Here is a 20,978-nt window from a genome sequence, read left to right as displayed (position 1 = left end):
GGACATCGAGGATACTGAGAGTGGTGCTACATACGTTCCCGATTCTGAAGAGGAAAAGGAGATGAGATCTGAGTCTCTCCGAAGTGACAAGAGGAAAGCGGATACTTCCCCCCATGATGATCAGGTCCCGCCCATAAATAGAGGCCCTTTTAAAAAAAAGACCAAATATATTGCCGGGAGGAAAGTTAAAGTTAGTGAAAGCAACACTACATCCTCACCTGGATCACTAATCGCAGTCACTCGACTCAGGGTCTTGGAAGGGGACGAGATACGTGCCCTTGATACCGAGAAGCTCTCGGAGATGGCTTCTGACTTCGTGCAAAAAGTTGACCAGATACGCGTCGGTAGCCAGAGGTTTGTTGGACCGTTGAATAGATCTATGAAGGAGGGTCTGATCAACCTTCAGGAGATCATCAAGACCCTGGTCGATAGAGTGCACGACGCTGGGGATATCTCGTCATTAAGGGTACAGGTGTCGAGCCTTTCAAAGGAGCTTCAGGCCTCCAAGAAAAAGGAGGAGAGGATGAGACGTGAATATATCGTCATCGCTAAGGAAAAGAACGAGTTAAGAAAGGAGATGAAGGGTCTTCTGCAAAGGATGGAGACTCTGGAGAATGGGGCCAGGACCGGGCTGAATCAGGTTTTCTCATTTGGAGCCTCTCAGCCGCCTCCATTTGGAGTTCAACAGCCCAATACTGGGGAGACTCTGACGCCCGCCAGGACAGCGAGGACGAAGAAGGCGCCGACACTCCAGCCTGCCGATCTGGTGGAGACTCATTGTCCGGATCAATCGGAGTTTCCTCCCCTCCCTCAGAGGAAACCACGAATTTCGAATGAAATTCTACTCAGTGGTGATGACAGGGTCTACACCAGTGAGTCCGGTACAGACTCACGCACTGGTAGAAAATTCATAGCTCGAAGAACTTCCAATCGCGATCCTTCCGTTGTAAAAACCAACATACCAAATAGGACGAGCGCTGATTCGTTTGAAAAAACCTCCTCGTACATAAAGGAGGCTAACGTGGAGTTGTTCCAAATAAATGAACGCATTTCACAACTAGCAGATCGTAGGCGAGAGATTAGATTAAGTCTTGCGGCCCACCCTGTTGATTCGAATGAAGATGGTGCGAATAGTCAGAGGAAACCTCGGAGGAATACTGTTACCAACAGCGAAACGGAACATGTGCCTCGACGGGCTCCCTGCTGAATAATGTACCTGCACCTGTTGTGACCGACAGGACTTTCCGTGGACCTTCTCGTCGTAGACCTCCTAGATCTGCGGCGATCACCATCACCAGCACCGATTCCAATGTTACGTATGCCGAGCTTCTAAAGAAGGCTAGAGACAAAATAAAATTGGACACTCTCGGAATAGAAAACTCTAGGATTCGCCGAGGTATAAATGGTGGATTAATCATTGAGATTCCTGGCGAGGGGGGCGCTGCTAAGGCGGATAACCTTTCAAGGCAACTAAAGCAAGTACTGGATGGTTCTGCTGTTCGAATTAACAGACCTACTGCGATGGGCGAGCTTAGGCTCTGGAATTTCGATAAATCTATCACCAGGTCGGAGCTTGCTACGGAAATTTCGGTGAGGGGTGACTGCGAGGAGGAGGAAGTCAGGGTTGGGGTTATTAGACCCATGCGAAATGGATTGAGCTCAGTGTGGATCAAGTGTCCCCTGTCCGCGGCAATCAAGGCTAGCTCTTCCGGGAGAATAAACATTGGCTGGACGGTTTGTCGTTTACAGCTTTTAGACGCCAGGCCGATACAATGCTTTAAATGTTGGCGGTATGGCCATGTTAAGAACACATGCGGTTTCCCGGAGGATCGCACCGGGTCATGTTTTAGATGCGGCTCTAGAGAGCATTAAATTGGTGCCTGTTCTTCGGACCCACATTGCGTCATATGTGCTCAGGCGGGAAGACCCGCCAATCATCGTATGGGATCCTCCCCGGGTTGCTTTGTAAGAGAGGGGGATATGAGGGCTAGACCTGACATGAGAATCAATCGCCCGACACAATGACCACTTTCATCCAGGTAAATTTGAATCGGAGCAGAGAGGCTCAGGATTTGCTTCTTCACCAAGCGGAGGAGCTGGGGGCTGCTGTGTGCGTGGTCTCCGAGCCGGCCCGCACGCCCAGCCCCCAGCAATGGTTTTGTAGCCGCAATGGTATGGCCGCTATCTATGTCAATACTCGAATTGCGGATTTTCCTGCTGCTCTGGTGGCGAGGGGACAGTCTTCCGTCGTTGTTAGGTATGGAAGCATTCACGTTGCATCATGTTATGTCTCTCCAAATTCCAATCATGCCGAGTATTCTAATTTTGTTGACGAGTTATCCGACTTATGCTCACTTGTAACTAACAACAAGACAATTATTTGTGGCGACTTTAACGCTCACGCGACTTCGTGGGGCTCCAACGCGACGGATTTTAAGGGTGACATCTTGGAGGAATGGACGGCCCAATTCGACCTTCGTTTGATCAATGTGGGAAATAAATCCACATTCCTGAGTCGACGGGGTGCTTCTATTATTGACCTCACGTGGGCTTCTTCGGACTTGGTTCGCTGGGTGCGTGAGTGGTCGGTTCGGGACGATATTGAGTCGCTCTCCGATCACAGATATATTACCTTCTTGGTATCCGAATCAAATGCCAGGCCATACAGACCCGTGCGTCCAGTTCGCTGGAACTTTAAAAATATGGATACCGATCTTTATAAGGCTTCTATCGAGTGGACGTGTGCTGTCACTTCCTGCGACGGGGCCCATCTGGCGGACATAACTCCGGATCGTTGGATACACAGATGCATCACTGATGCCTGTACGGCTGCTGTGCCTCGTCTTCGTTCGCGCGGGGGGGCGCCCCCAGCGTATTGGTGGAGCGAGGAGATCGCTTCGCTTCGTGTTGCGGCTAACGAGGCCAGGAGGATCTGGACACGTGGTCGACCTCGGGACCCGCCGGAGGCCCTGGAAGTGAAGAGGAGTACATATTTTTTGGCTAATCAAGAACTTAAGCACGCGATTCGGAGAGCCAAGAGTCAGGCTTGGCAAGAGTTAATCGGCACCCTGGATGACGATCCCTGGGGGTTGCCCTACAAGATTGTGTTGAGTAAACTGAGGAAGTCAACCCCGGGTCTTTCTGCTACATTAGCACCTGATGTGTTGCATAGAGTTCTGGATGGGCTCTTTCCTCCGGGTAACCCACTCGTCCCGATCGATCTCGGGGATTGCGAGGTGGACCGCTACCCGGTTACGAGCGGCGAGGTGAAGCAGGCCATAGCTGCCAAAACTAACACTAATACGGCTCCTGGCCCGGATGGATATAGAGCAACGGTGCTTAAAAAGCTTCCAACGTGTATGCATGAGAGATTGGCGCTCTGTTTTAACGCCTTTTTTAGGAGCGGTAAATTTCCTTCTAAATGGAAATTGGCGGATTTGGTTCTCATCCCGAAGGGCGAGGATGTCCCTGGGGAGCTCCCGAGGGCAAGACCCATCTGACTTTTAGACGAAATTGGGAAGACCTTTGAGCGGATTATCGTGGATCGCCTTATCGAATATATGGACAATACACCTACTGCAAATCTTTCAGACAACCAGTTTGGATTCCGTAGGTTAAGATCAACTACGGATGCCTTGCACCTCGTTAAGACTATAATTTCCGATGCTCGCGCACAGGGCAAGGTGGCTATGGCTTTCTCACTGGACATCGAGAACGCATTTAACTCGATTAGACTTTCTGCCATTAGAAGGGCCCTCCGTGTAAAGGGCTTCCCATTATATTTGCGCCGTATCATTGAGGACTACCTGTCGGGCAGGAGGATACGTTATTTTACTGCGGACGGTTCGCGTCGTACTCGGAGGGTGAATAGGGGGGTCCCACAGGGCTCGGTGTTGGGCCCCCTTCTCTGGAATCTCGCCTTTGACGCTGTCCTGCGGACCATCATCTATGAGGATTGTCATCTCGTCTGTTACGCCGATGACACATTACTAGTTGTTGTCGGCGACAACTACGATGAGGTGTGGGAGTTGGTTTTGGATTGCCTGGATCGAATACTCCTGAACATTCGCTTGTTAGGCCTAAAGGTTTCTTGGTCTAAATCCGAGGCCGTTTTCTTTGGACGCTGCCCGCGGGATGCTTGCATTGAGGTTGAGGGTTTTAGAGTTAGACTTAAGAGCAGCATGAAGTACCTTGGCGTGTATGTGGACAAGCGTCTTAATTTCTGTGCTCACTTTAAATACATAGCCGATAAGGCGACTAGAGTGAGTCGCGCTCTCTGCGGAATCCATCCGAACCTGCGTGGCCCTATCGAGGCCAAGAGAAGATTGTATTACGCTGTTATCACCTCCATCATATTATATGCGGCCCCGATATGGAGCGAGGAACTGATGGCTTCGGGAAACCAGCAGAGAGTGCTTCGTCGTGCGATGCGTCTCACCGCGTTGCGCACAGTGATGGCGTATCGCACAGTCTCGTATAAGGCTGCCACGCTGCTTGCCCGGGTTCCGCCCATTCATTTATATGCGGCCTGCCTTCGCCGCGTGTACCTGCGGCTAAAGGCTCTGAAGGATTCTGGGGAATATTATGTCGATGCCCCCTCTGAGTTTTGGAGCAAGGAGTAGCTGGTCCTGAGGGGGCAGTGGGCCGCTCACATCGGCGACGATCTGCTACCTGGAAGACGCACGAGAGAGGCAATTGTCCCGAATTTCGACAGTTGGATTGACCGGCGAACTGGATTTTTGACATTCCGTACAACCCAGCTCCTAACCGGGCATGGGTGCTTTGGCTCGTTCCTCTATAGGATCCAGAAAGAGGAGACCCCTATCTGCCGCTACTGCGGCCTGGCGGTGGACACGTCGGAGCACACATTGATTGAGTGCGATTTTTGGGGTGCTGAGCGTGGTGAATTGATTGCGGCCGTAGGGCCGGACCTCTCATTGGCCACCCTTGTCGCGGTCATCTGCGACTCTCGTGAGGCGTGGAGTGCCTTCTCCACGTTTGCGGAACGCGTACTCCGAAGAAAAGAAGAGGACGAGAGAAGGCGGCAGCAGGGGGCCCTGGATGGACCTGCTTGACTCGTCGTGCGTTGTTTCCTGTACTCTGCGCTATCAATGTATTGCGTTCCTTGCGTTTATCCCTGCGTCGGGATTTTCTGCGGGCTCGTCCCCCCCGCCCCCTCCCCCCTCTGTGAGGGGGCCGTGGATGGGATGGGGAGAGACGTGTATTTGGGGCCTCGCTATGCCTGGCCCATAGTTATTTGTCTCTGCGGACTTGTGCCTGGCGTGGCCTGGGTGGGTGTCGGGCGGGGGCCGGTTCCGGGCTTTCCTCCCTCCTGGGGTCCGGCGCATCGCCTGGTGCGAAGCTCCCGGATCCCTGGGGGGGGGGGGGGTTGGTTTGCCCGGTGGCGGTCGGCGCTCGTCGCCCTTCTCCTGTGCCTCGTCGGCTGCTGCCGCGGAGGCCTGTATTCTCCCGGGTGTCTCCGTTGCTGGGCGGCGGGGCCCTTCTGGGGTTGGTCGGCCGTGGTCTTGCCGCTTGCTACTGTTTGGGCTCCGGCCCCACTGCTCCGCAGTGGTCGTCGGTAGCCTTTTGTGGCGGCGGTCCGCGGTTGGCCGTCCTCTGGGGGTTCTCCATCTCCCGCGGCGGGGGTCACCCATTTGTTTGTTTCTTCGTGCCCTTCCCCTGGGCCCCGGGTTCGCTCGGGGTCTAGGGGAGGGGCGCGGTTTTCTTCCACCAGCTTGGCTGGTTCCAATCCTATGCGGACTCGTGGAGTCGAGTTTGCCTTTGTGTATTTGGTTAGGGTCCGTGTCCCTTATCCTTGGACGGGTGCGTGGATCCGCACTCGTGTTCTGTCTTTGTGGAACCCCTCTCCGGATAGAGGGGATTTCCTGTTTGTTTTGTTCGTGCATGTCCCGTGAGGATAGTGTGCGTAAAGTCTTCGGGGCGCGGACTTTCCCGGGTGAACCATCGTCGTCAATCACATCATCCGATTAGGGATGGGTTTCCCCCCGGGGATCGAAGCTTCCCTATGTTTGACCTTCCGTGTGTCTTATGTGTAATTGTTACGTGTATCTGGGCGCCTTGGCGCACGGACCGTCTCGTCACGTAAAGTAATACCTCGTGTCTCCCGCGTGTCGTGACTATGGTCCTTAGTCTTGTATGTTTAGGGAGAGGGGTTTTAGTGGGTGCAAGCCCCACATACCCCGGGTGGCCGGGGCCCGGGATGATACGCGAGGTATTTCCCCTCTTCCACGCAAAAAAAAAAAAGACAGACGGACAGACGGACAGACGGACAGACGGACAGACGGACAGACGGACAGACGGACAGACGGACAGACGGACAGACAGACAGATAGATAGATTGTTTAGTCTACGCGATAACATCCCCTTTTCCTAGAAATATATTGTTTACGGCTCCCGCGAAACGTGTCCCGACAGGTTCGATGCGTCATCGACTGTCCTTCGGTGAATACTTTAATAACATGAAGAAAGCAGCTATAATTTCTTCGCGCGCATTTCCATTCAAGCTGTATATGCGACGTCCGCCAAAAACTCCAGCTGCATGATTTTACAATTAAATATTGCATACCGTAACATAGAAGCGAGGCGCCGATGTTCTAGCGGACGTCGGTGCTCGCCTTTGTAATGCGAGACGTATATTGCGACTATCATTATATTTTTATACACCGCTATTATAATTTTCTCTGACGACTTCTCCGTTCTGCTGTCACCACGCGACCGTACGTATCGCTGACCACGTAATCGTCGTGATTACCTTCGCACGCTTTGTCGATTGTCATCGAAGGCTCATCGTGATCGTAATGGTCGCTTCGAGGGTCGATCATCGTCCCGATGACGTCATTTCTTCCTTTGTTTTTTACGTACTGCGTAGATTGTCTCGCGTACTGCGTAGATAGATTGTTTAGTCTACGCGATAACCACCACCTCTTTTCCCAGAAAAATGTTGTTTACGACGAACATGTTCCGACAGGTTCGATGCGTTAGCGTTATTAAACACGCTCCTACGCAGTGCGCTATCGAGTTAGTCTTACCCATTGTGCGCCGCCTAGCGGCGTCGTTGCGAACGTACCCCCGCGGCGCGACGCGCACCCCGCGCGGACCCCGCGGACCCCCGCGACGCGACCGCGACCGCGAACGCGGACCCGCGGCGCGGGTGAGTCATCCCGGTGAGTCATCCCCCTTTCAATGAAGAAAGAAAGAGAAGAAGAACGCTTCAAAGCATTTGTAGCGTCACGTTGACCGTAGCCCGTGTCTTTTGATAGTAACGCAGGATAAGATGTGCTACAAATCCTCGTTTATGTGGAATGAATTATCGTAAATTAGTACAGAGGTAACGCTCGCGTAAACGTAAGGATTGAGTTACAAAGTGACAGTCATATAATAGGCAGACAGACAAACAGACAGACTTGACACACAAACAGATAGACTTTCCCTGGTAAAAATTTTGTCACATAAAAACATATATAAATTAATTTGATATATAAATTATAAAATATATAATTATACATCAAATATGCCCATACATGTTTCTTTCTCTTGTACAATCTCTGTTCGTACGAAAAATAATATGAAAAATAATATTGTAAAAAGAAGTTTCTAAAAATTAATAAAAGTTTATTGTGGCATTGCATTTTTTATAATAAGTGAAGTTTGAGGTAATGAGACAAATGCCCACATATAATCGTTGTATAATAACTATATATAATTATGTATATGCACATTTTTCTCATTATCTCAAACCTCACTTTTTTTTAAGAAAGGCAATGCAAATTTAATTTTTATAATTATTGTTAGAGAGATTCTTTTTTTTATTATTTGTAGTGTATATACGAACGAGATTGTACAAGAGAAAAAAACGTGTATGGGCATATGTGATATATAATTACATATGTTGATGTTTTTATATGAAAAATTTTTTACCGGCTTTGTATTACAGTGACATGTTTTTATTTAAAAATAGAAGCTCAGTTTACTGGAAATTATTGTATTTACATTTCTTGTACGTAGGTGCATTAAAATTCGTGAATGAAAACAGCATAAAGAAGAAAAATTTCAAAAAAATCGTAGAAATATTTTCTATTTTGCATTACAAATAGCACTTTTACACATGTAAAGATTTTTGGCCAATCACATTTCGGCTGTGTGGCTTTGTGAATTATATACCGATAAAAAGAAAAGTTTAAAATAAGTGTAATGTAATAATGACAGGTATGTGAATGGATTACAAGTGTCTTTTGTTATCGTTACATAATTCATAAAGCTACGCAACCGAAATGTGATTGATCAATAATCTTTACACCTGCAAAATGCAAAATGGAAAATATTTCTACGACTTTTTTGAGATTTTTCTTCTTTATGCTATTTTTTATTCACAAATTTTAATACACTTATGTATGTACATACAAGAAATGTAAATACAAGGTCTTTTTTAATTTCAAGCAACATTCGTACAGGAACAAACATTTGCCAACCATACTTCATCATTCGTTGCTTGTCCGTAAACCGTTCGTTATCAGTGTTAGTATGTACTCATGCCCTAGATGCGCACATAAAAAAATTGAAATTTTTTATATAATACCACGTAAAATATCATAACGATTGCAAACTTTTATTTATTTACTGACGCTATCAATAAAGAAATATAAAAAATAAAGCACATTTATTGTTCATTTCTATCCTATTATATTACTGGTTACACAGAGGAATGTTATCAATAAAGAGAATTATCGCTCGTCAAAAGCAAAAGCTAAATAGTAGAATACGGCTGATCTTCCGAGCAATATTAGGGCGTTGTTAAAAAAAATATATAAAAGTATTTGAAATAAATTTAATTATCAAGCCAACGTTTTGACCTTACTTGGTCTTCCTCAGGACATACCATAGAATTACATCCGAAGATAATAATAAAGGAATAAAAAGAAAACTAAGCAAGATGTGGTAACTAACTATACATACCTTTTTTGTAGAGCGTAAAATTATGTACAATAATGATCTAAACAACGTTTATCGTCAAGTCAGTCGTTTAGCTTGTACGCGCCGTTAAACTCCGACACTCGGATCCCGAAAACCATCTATTTCGTTTTTTTGATGTTGCACCAATGATTTTTTTCCGTCATTTAAAATAGAATTTAAAATCGTCTAAAAATCACACATTATCTGAGAAGTACAAAGAATACTGTTCATGGTGCAATCGATTTTTAGACCCTTTTTCTTTAGTTTGTAGCTATGTAGGCAAAAAATTTGGACTTTTTGCAATAGTTTTAGTTTTTTGCTGTCTTAAATTTCATTTGAGACGAATTTTATCATATGCATCTTGTTGTGGACGAAATTTGCAATAAAAAAGGACCCTTGTATTTTTTTCGTACAACAAACATGATTTTTTTATTTACGCCCAAAAAGCGTTATCCGACCTGTGCGCAATATTGGATAACTTTGCGCGTCAATAAAAAAAATCAGCGTTTATCGTACGAAAAAAATACAAGGGTCCTTTTGTGTTACAAATTTCGTCCACAACAAGATGCATGTGATAAAATTCATCTCAAATGAATTTTAAGGCCTGAAAACAGCGAAAAACTAAGACTATTTCAAAAAGTCGAAATTTTTTGCTTACATAGCTACAAACTAAAGAAAAAGGGTCTAAAAATCGATTGCACCATGAAAAGTGTTCTTTGTAGTTCTCAGATAATGTGTGATTTTTTGGGGATTTTTAATTATATTTTAAATGACGGAAAAAAATCACTGGCGCAATATCAAAAAAACGACAAAATCTAAGGTTTTCGGAATCCGAGTCTTGGAGTTTGACGGCGCGTGCAAGCTAAACGACTGACTTGACGATAAACGTTGTTTAGATCATTATTGTAGATAATTTTACGCTGTACAAAAAAAGGTATGTATAGTTAGTTACCCTATCTTGCTTAGTTTTCGAGATATTTGAGAAAAAATAAAAAAAATCGCGTTTTTTGTTGATAATATTGTCAATAACTTTTTATTACCCGTTAATTTTGCGAAGTAAAATAAATCCCACTTATAGCACCTCAAATCAAAGCGATTCATTAAACCACCATTGTGGTTGCAACCTGGGAAGATTAATTGGAAGGTTCGATGTCTAATATGACTGGCCTAAACGCCCTAATATTGCTCGGAAAATTAACCGTATTCTACTACCTAGCTTTTGCTTTTGACGTGCGATAATTTTCTTTATTGATAACATTCCTCTGTGTAACCAGTAATATAGTAGGATAGAAATGAACAATAAATGTGCTTTATTCCTGATAGTTCTTTATTGATATCTTTAATAAATAAATAGAAGTTTGCAATTGTTGTGATATTCAATGTGTGGTATTATTTAGAGAATTTCAATTTTTTTATATGCGCATCTAGGACATGAGTACATACTAACACTGATAAGGAACGGTTTACGGACAAGCAACGAATGATAAAGTATGGTTGGCGAATATTTATTCCTGTACGAATGTTGCTTGAAATTACAAATAACACGTACTAATTATTCATTTTTCCAAATACTGCAATCAAAATAGGAACAAAAGAGACGAAATAATTCCAATAGTTTTGAAACTTGGTAGAGATGTTTGTTTAGACTTACTAATAAACGTCTACAAAGTCCTGAAAAATTGAAGGTGAGCGTTTGCCGCCATCTTGACAAATACATGCACTTTTTGGTTGTTTTGCATATATCTCGGAAAATATTGACTATTGAAAAAATAGTTATTATTAAAATGAAAGCTTATTAAATTGTCTACAAAAAAGGCAGGTATTCAATTTTTTGACAACTATAATAGTTTGTAGGCTATGAATGTCGCGTGAATAGCTAGTGAGCTCCAAATACTTTCTATATTATACAGTGTGTTTTAAAAAAAGGGTTCAAGACTTACTGGGTAGATAGTATTCATTATATACCGATTAAAAAAGTTTAATAAACATAGATCGGAAGCTCAACCGTTTATGAGATTATAAACATTTTTGTATATTATTATGTCTGAATAATAATATCTTAATAATACCTTTTTTGTAGACAATTTAATAAGCTTTCATTTTGATAATAACTACTTTTCAAATAAAGTCAATATTTTATGAGATATGCAAAAAAAATGCGAAAAAGTGCACCTATTGTTCAAGATGGCGGCCAACGCTTACCTTCAATTTTTCAGGACTTTAGACGTTCATTAGAAAGCCTATACGAACATCTGTACCAAGTTTCAAAACTATTGAAATTATTTCGTCCACTTGCTTCAATCGGACCTATTTTGACTGGGCTAGGAGGATAAATTAAAAATGTAACGAATGTTTCTTAGTACACACATTTCACTAAACAAACTTTTTTAAATACATTTTTTCGCGGATTTATGCTTATTTGATGTTATGTGAAAGTTACATATGAACTTAGTGTTGCGACAATTATGTAGACCAGTGTAACTAAAACAATTATAGATATTGTCTATCGTGATTACAAAGAAGTAGAACAACCTCTTAAAAATAAGAATGCGGTTTTTAGTGTAACTTATTAAAAATAAACTGCTTGCAAGTGTTTTATTACTATACTTTGTAGTAATTATTGTAATAATGTAATGCCAGAAGCGTCTATTTCGACGGTACTGGTTTATATAAATATCAGAAGCGTCTATTTCGACGGGACTGGTTTATATAAATATCAGAAGCGTCTATTTCGACGGGACTGGTTTATATAAATACCAGAAGCGTCTATTTGGACGGGACTGGTTTATATAAATACCAGAAGCGTCTATTTGGACGGGACTGGTCCACATAAATACCAGAAGCGTCTAATCCGACGGTACTGGTTACATGTAAAACAGTAGTTAGAAACAAATACTAGAAGCGTCTATTTCGACGGGACTGGTTTATATAAATACCAGAAGCGTCTATTTGGACGGGACTGGTCCACATAAATACCAAAAGCGTCTAATCCGACGGTACTGGTTACATGTAAAACAGTAGTTAGAAACAAATACCAGTAGCGTCTAGTCCGACGGTACTGATAGTAATACGAACCAGAAGCGTTTGCTCTGACAGTATTGCTAATAAAACATTTCCAAGACATTACATTTTTATTTATGCTATTATAGTTTATTTTTAATAAAAACATAATGAGATGAAATATATATATGTAGTAAAAAAGAAGTAAAGGACCATTGTAATTTTTAAGAGGTTTGTTTATGTTTTACGATTAATATGTACATGTAAATTACACAATATTATATAATATGACACAATACTGAACATTATTTTATAAGATGCTTTTTCATTAATTATTGTGTATATTTATGTTTATTATTATTTGCAGGCGACAGTTACTGAAGAAGCAGTGCGAAGAAGCAAATGGCACTGAGGGTACAAAGAAATCTACAAATGTCCGGAAATCAGTGGAATCACTGGTTACTTCCGGTACGATGAATGAGGAGCTTTGTACCCAGCAAACGTGCCCAGCTGTAACACCGAAATGCACAGGTACGTACGATAATGTCCAATATCGCGAAAATGTCGATATTGAACATTATATTCTTGTTGAGGGTGCGAAGAAACCTACCTATGTCCGGAAATCAGTGGAATCACTGGTTACTGCCGGTACGATGGATGTGGAGCTTCGTACCCAACAAACGTGCCTGGCTGTAACGCCAAAATGCACATATACGTACGATAATGTCCAATATCGCGAAAATGACAATACTGAACATTATATTCTTGTTAAGGGTGCGAAGTAACCTACCTGTGTCCAGAAATCAGTGGAATCACTGGTTACTCCCGGTACGATGGATGTGGAGCTTCGTACCCAACAAACGTGTCCGGCTGCAACGCCGGAATGCACAGATTATGTCCAACATTGGACATTACCTGAAGATGACGATATTGAGAATTCTACTCTTGTTATCGAGAAAGGCGGTACGGATACAGGTCGTATCGCAGAACATGAGCCTATAGGTCGTCGCATTATAGATCCAACTTTTTACTTGAAAGAATTGCATCGAACATTTGACAATCATAAATATAAGACAGTATTTCAGTGCTCATTTGAAGATTGGACATGCGTAAAATCTCGTCGCCTTGGGTTACTCACGCAATTCTTCTTCAAATGTCAAATGTGCAACTCTGAAGACAATTTTTGGTCTGAACCCGTAGAATCCGACAAAATATTAGATATTAATAGAGCTGTTGTAGCTGGAACAATAACAGTTGGAATTGGTTACGCCCAGCTAGAAGAGCTATATGCAGCCATGAACATTTCTTGCATGGCTGAACACACATACATTAAGTATCGCGAAGAGTTAGTTGACAGTTTTCTAGAAACGGCCATGGAAAGTATGAAAATGGCAGCCGAGGAAGAAAAACAACTCGCGATAGAAAAGAATAAAACGATAAATGGTATTCCGTATATAACTGTTGTTGCGGATGGCAGTTGGATGAAGAGATCGTACGGTAAAGCGTACGATTCACTTTCAGGTGTAGGTGCCATAATCGGTCACCGCACAAGGAAAATTCTCTTTGTTGGCATCCACAACAAATATTGCACGGTATGCGACGTAGCGGAGCGAAGTCATTGTGAAGCAAAAACTCATAAATGCTACAAAAATTTTGATCGCAACGCAAGCTCCACAAGTATGGAGAGCGATGCCATTGCAAAAGGTTTTAATAGTAGCCTGGAAGTGCACGGATTGATATATAGAACACTTATCGCCGATGGCGACAGTAATGTATATCACTGTATACTAAAAAATGATCCATATCGCGAAATGAAGGTAAGGGTAATAAAAATAGAATGTACCAACCATCTGCTTCGTAATCTGAGCAATAAATTAAAAAACGTAGCTGAAACAACTCAGCCAAAAGGGCAAAAAAGGAAACGTAATTTTGTACAGCTTAGAAATGTTATAAAGAGCAACATTTTACCAATGCGAAAAGAGGTGATGGAACTAGCTTCTTTACGAAGAGGAGAAAACATACCTCCTCATTTGCAGGCTACAAAATTACGAGATGATATTTATAACATGATTCCTAGCCACGTTTTTGGTGAGCATACAGAATGTAAGAAACGCGGTCGTAAATGCGAAGATGCAACGAAAACAAACTACGTAGACGATCTGAAACAGCATGGTCTGTACCAAAAAATACAGATTGCTGTAAGATATACAGCAGCTCATTCAGAAAGTTTGCTGTTAAATTACACGAATAATCCTGCAGAATCGTTCAATTCCATAATCTGCAAAGAAATTGGCGGAAAGCGCGTTAATTTTGGCAAACGAGGCTCTTATAATGCTAGAGTTTTGGGATCAGCTGTGCAATACAATACACAAGACATCCTTACAAGAGTGCATAAGGTCATAGGTAAAGCAGTTCCACCTGTTGTCGAGAAACTGGAGAAGCGACGGCAAATAAAAGTTGCGAGAACTAGAGAATCTCGACAAATCGATGGAAGGCAAAAGAGATCGAAGCGAGAATCAGGAACAGATCGCTATTATGGCCCGCAATCGCAAAAACCAGACGTTACCGATGATGTATACGAAAAAAATCGGCAACAACATTTTAAGATGTTGGCTGAAAACGCGAAAAACAGAAAGCAGATTGAACGGAACACAATAGATCAAGGTGATTCTGAGCTGTGGTTATTCACAAGAAGTCTCATGTTGACAGCATCCAATTTTGGAAAGGTATGTCGTATGAGACTGCAAACGCCTCGTGCATCAACAGTGAAAGACATTTTGTTTCCTCCGTGCATTGACACTGCAGCCATGAAATATGGTCGCGATCGAGAGGAGGATGCGAGAAAAGAGTTAGCCGCAAAACTCAAGAAACAAATAAAACCTTGCGGATTGTTTATTGATGGTGAAAATCCATTCCTGGGTGCTTCTCCCGATGGGCTCATTGACGAAGATGGTCTGGTGGAGATTAAATGTCCTCAGTCGGCTGAAAATTTAACAGCAGAAGAAGCCATAGAAACATTGGTTTCCTTGAGGAACATTTTTGATAAAAATAATCGTGACAATATGAATAAAAATCATCGATTTTTTTATCAGGTTCAAGGTCAATTAAACATAACGCAACGAGAATATTGCATTTTTGCTGTATGGACACCAAAAAGCATAAAAATAGTGCGTGTAAATAGAGACAATGCTTTTTGGGAAACTAATATGCTGCCTTTGCTAAAACGCTTCTACCACGATAGCATGCTTCCGGAAATCTTGGATAGTCGTCATAAAAGGAATATGCCTATAAGGGAGCCAAGATATATTATAGAAGCACAGGAAGCAAGTAAAAAATTAAGTAGTCGAAAAACTATTGAGCAAAATGCAGTAAAGAGCGAAAATGTCATTAATGAAAATAACGAAACGTTAAAATGTGACATTTCGCCGATGAAAACAGCAATTACCACTGCTATGATTGCTCAAGATATGGAGCAGGATGATGATTGTACATATATTGGTACAAGCTACAAGCGAGATATAACCGAAGAGGATAAGGCAAGACGAATAATAAATTTAGATGAAGTTATTATACCTATTTCCATTGTGAGACAGAATGTCTTGTCTGGCAACGAACTAACGGACGAATCAATAGATGAATTTTTACGCATTGTGAGACAAAGTACTCCTTTTGAAACGCAAAGTGTACACTATCAAGGATTGCTTAATTATATTGACGCTAGTAAGAGCGATAAAAGCTTACAAATAATTGGAGGAAAAAATCAATACTCTGCAGAGGGAATTGAACACTGGCGATGTATATTTTGTGATGGCACCAAACTGTTCGTATATGACAGTATACCTGGCTGTAACATACGACAGATTGGTGCTCAAGGAAAGAGAATATATAAAGCGTCGATATCCAAAAATAAGGCAAAGTGATATTATTTTTGAGAAAGTCGATGCACAACCAGACGGTATAAGTTGCGGAATTTACGCCGCAGCTTTTGCCATAACAATAGTAAATAAGGGCAATCCTTGTAATGTAAAATATTCCTATAAAGTAGAAGACATGAGACGACACTTTATAAAAATTATAGAAGAGGAACATCTGTCGTTATTTCCAACACGTTCATAGTACTATTTACAAAGTTACGATATGTATAAATATATCGTTTAGATAAAATATGTCTCAATAAATAAAATATTTTTTTGGTATTGGAAAACTAAATGTTAGAGCGTCTGTCCTAACGCAACTGGCAAAATAAAATGTCATCAACGTTTATTCGGACGGTACTGATAATAATAAAAATCAGATACGTCTATTCTGACGGTAGTGACAAAATAAAATGCCACAAGCGTGTATTCGGACGGTACTGATTATAATAAAAATCAGATGCGTCTGTTCTGACGAGACTGACAAAGTAAAATGTCAGAAACGTCTATTCAGACTGTTGATTATAATAAAAATTAAATGCGTCTGTTCTGACGGTAGTGACAAAATAAAATGCTACAAACGTTTATTCGGATGGTACTGATTATAATAAAAATCAGATGCGTCTGTTCTGACGGTACTAACAAAGTAAAATGTCAGAAGCGTCTACTGTTATGACGGTACTGATTATTAGAAATGTATTATTTCAAAATTAAAATCGGAGAGACGAACATAAATATATTGGGTGCGTTCTCACGGGAATAGGCGTTGGAGGGGCCTATTCTGTAATCCATCTATAATATAATAAAAATCAGAAGCGTCTGTTGAGGATTTTATAAACTGTCACAACAGTGACGGCATTGATTATTACAAATGTACTTTTTGTACATTACAATCGGAGAGACGGAAGAAAATATATTGGGTGCGTTCTCACGGGCATGGGCGTTGGAGGGGCCCATTCTATAGTATCAATAATCAAAATCACATAATTTAGATCCTTCTTGAACATTTGAAAAAAAATGTGCTGTGCATGTATTTGTCACTTGATTATATAAATATATAAACAGTACGTACAAGATGGACAAAATAATGCGTAACAAATTTTTATCCTCACAACTTATTTGCAGAGAAATATGTTTCAAACAAAAATTGTTTGCTTTGAAGGGGGACACAGGATTCCGATGTGAGTTGTGTCGTAGATGTCGTCATTCTAAAAAAAATAAGAAACTAATTTTTTATGGAACTTGATTTTTTTCTTCACATAAAAGTTGTACATCTCGTCGAGACATTTTCGAAATACTATAATAAAGCTCTCTTTCGTTAGAATGTCCTGAGATATCAATTTTGTCATATTTTTTATAAAAAATGTAATGTCTCGTAGAATATTCACTTTTTGATGACTGTACCTTCATACTTTTATACATAGAATAACGAAATGAAGCAAATAATAATATTATTTTTGACATTTACAATTTTGCAAAATGAAGCAAATAATAATATTATTTTTGACATTTACAATTTTGCAAAATTGAATGCATGTACGAAATGCAATCAAGTTTATAAAAATAATTTTTGCCTTTTTTTCAACAAAATCGATTCTTTTTATTCTATGTAGAAAAATATCAAGGTAAAATCCTCGAAAAACGAAGACTTTACGAGATATTTCATATATTTTATAATAAAAATATTATGACAAAATTTTAAATATCTTAGAAACGAAAGCTTCATTTTAGTAAAACTTCTCGATGACATGTATAACTTTTATCAGACAAAAATCAAGTTCCATAGAAATTAGTCGTCTTTTCTTGAAAACGACATCTGCGGCATGACGCACATTGGAATCATTACATGTGTCACCCTGCCAAACAACTGTTGTGTAAAGGCATTTTTTTCTTAAAAAAATAAGAGTTTTTGGAGCAGTAATAAGCCATCCTGTAAGGGTGTATGCGGTGTAAGGCATACATATAATGCGTATTATAATGTATACACATACATATATATACGTATACGTAATTACAGCGCCTATGGTAATTACATATGTGGGAGTATGTACGTTATGTGTATGAACGTACGCACACACACATATGTACACGCGCATTATGTTTATGAACATATATATATGTACGCGTAGCGTATTTATATATACTCTCAGTGTTGAGAATGAATAATACAAAATACACAAACTTTTATTACATATATTTTGTGTACATATATACATGTGTATATATATATATATATACGCAGAGATCGGCAAAAAATTAAGAATAAATTAATATTACTTGATTACTTAATTAACTATTTATCTGAAAAAAATATTTTTCGATTAATTAATTAATCAGTAATCGACAAAAAAATTTTTTTTATTACTCGATTAATCGGTAATCAAGAAGAAAATTATTTAATTACTTTAATTAATCAGTAATCAAGGAGAAAATTATTTAATTACTTTAATTAATCAGTAATTAAGGAGAAAAGTATTTAATTACTTTAATTAATCAGTAATCAAGAAGAAAAATATTTTATTACTTTAATTAATCAGTAATCAGATTATAAAATTTTTTGATTGCTTTTTTGATTACTGTTAAGTAATCATAGCAAATAAATTTTTGATTACTTAAGTAATCAGTAATTATATTGAAAAATTTTTCGATTATGTAATCAATACTGAGTAATCAGATTGAATATTCTTCTGATTTACGCAATCAGTACTTAAAGTGAACTAATTTTCAAATTGTATGCGAACACTCTCATAAATATTTTTCGTTTATATGTGATGCTACTTTTATTATTAGTAATTCTGCTACTAATAAATTTTACTAAATAATAAAAAAAGTATATTCACTATTTATGCATTGTGACTTGAGAACTATATGAGTTTACTGAAGTAAATTCTCACTTGAGATTTTAAGACCAATTTTTGTTTATTGAAATTCTTGAATAATATTCCTAACAAAATAAACTCTTCTCCACATAATTTGTATAAACATTAATTGTAATTACGTACAATAAACATTGCTATACAGCTTTAAAAGATAAAAGTCCTTTATTGATTAATAGACGAGAAAGAATTAATTTTTTATTCATCCACTCTGAATTATGTATACAGGGTGTTTCAGAGTTAAATATCCTAACTTAAAATATAAATTTAGGACCTCAAAACAAGAAAAAATTTTCCTCTGAAGGTATGAATTACGTCTAGTGCATAGATGGGTCTGAGACGTCCGTGCGAGACTTGACTTTCTCGGTATTCGGCGATATATTGATCTTTCGTAACAGCTCTGGGTCCCTCTTGAGTCCCTTTTTCCACTTACTTTTTTAGAAGGGGAGGCAGGCAGAGCTGTTACGAAAGATCAATATATCGCCGAATACCGAGAAAGTCAAGTCTCGTACGGACGTCTCAGACCCATCTATGCACTAGACGTAATCTTTTTTGTAAGTAATAATTTGCTAATATTATTAAAAATACATTAAAAATCAAATAGGTATTAAATAAACTAATGTTTATCAAAAGATTATAAAATTGTCAACTACAATGTAGACAGATGTTTTGTAAATTTTATCAGATTTTTTAAAATACTTTAAGGTAGGGAAAATAGCGTTGGACATGACAGACTCACGTATGCACTAATAAGGTACCGAAAAAAAGGAGAGTTAATAAAAGCATTTTTTCATATATTTTATATATTTTTGAAGCGTGTGAGAATTTATATTTTATTACTTTGCGTATACGCGTCTCCGTGTAATACGCAGGTATCTGTAGCATACGCTGTTATACCCGCCTCGATACGGGTACCCGTACTGACGCGGTTATAACGGGTACCCGTATTGACACGGGTATAACAGCGTATGCTACAGATATCTGCGTATTACACGGAGACGTGTATACGCAAAGTAATAAAATATAAATACCCGAATCGATACGGCTACCCGCTACCCGAATTACCCGAATTACTCGGGTACCCGCGGAATCGGTCCAGATACGTTTACAACGGGTAACGGGCGAACGGGCGAACGGGCGGGTATTCCGAGCTCTAAACTGTACATGTCAGTATTAACATTATAGAACGGTACATAAACATCACATCGACATAAGAAACTTTCTCAGTGACACTTCTTATAGAATATTGACGCTTTCGCGAACTAAGCCTGTCTCAATGTTCAAGGGCATCACGAATTTCGGAGAACATGAAAATTTTGTTTTGATATCCTTCGTAAACGTACACGTAGGCACGCACTTTGCAGGTGGATCATGGGACGTGGATCTCCCCACTACTTGACTTGGGTTAGCCGAAGCTCGCCGAAGCTTTAGTAAGGGCATTCCAAGTCAAGTAGTGGAAAGATTCGCGTCCCACAATCTACTCGCACAGTAGTGTCGCACTGAGCCACAACAGCAAATTCTTTTGCTTCTCAGTAAATATCAGTAAATGAGTGAATTCCAGTGCGGGCTGTGAATATTTACTACATTAAAAATTGTGGTTCTTAGTTCTTAATATAAAAGAAAACATTATAGAGAAAGATTGATTCAACTGAACGTAAGTATTAATTTTTGTATATTTCATTCAGCTATGATCAAATCATTAATAACATAATTCCTTTTGGATATACGAGAAAAAAACCGGGAAAGGAATATCTTAGTAGCGTTTTTTTTTTCAATGTAAGAACGTTCAGAATATTATAAATTTTGATTTACTTTATACAGAATATGACATCACTTGATACAGAATATGACAATAGTTCTTCAAATCTGAACGACGACGATGAAAATTCTAGAATCTCCATTGTTTCGAATAATTCTGAAACGGAGATGGCTTCTACAAGTTTTGAAAAGAGAATAAACACTCCATCTGAAACATCCATTGAGAGAGTAAGTTTGGAAGAAGAATACAATAAACGGTCATATTTAGATGGTACATGGTTTGTTCCTGATCTATCAAAACCGTCCTCTACTGGGAAAGTTTACGGCATATGCCAGATGTGTAAAATAGAACTCAACAAGCATTCTGTTATATGTGGAAGTTTAAACTCTTCATCTAATTTTAAAACTCATTTAAAGGTAGTGTCACGTCCGGGGTGAAATAGGGACGTCGGAGTGGTTT

This window comes from Temnothorax nylanderi, unplaced genomic scaffold, assembly GCF_030848795.1.
Source record: "Temnothorax nylanderi isolate EJ_2023f unplaced genomic scaffold, tnyl_v1.0 TNYL_tig0859_pilon, whole genome shotgun sequence".
Classification (NCBI taxonomy): Eukaryota; Metazoa; Arthropoda; class Insecta; order Hymenoptera; family Formicidae; genus Temnothorax; species Temnothorax nylanderi.
Note: the sequence above shows the minus strand (reverse complement) of the source record.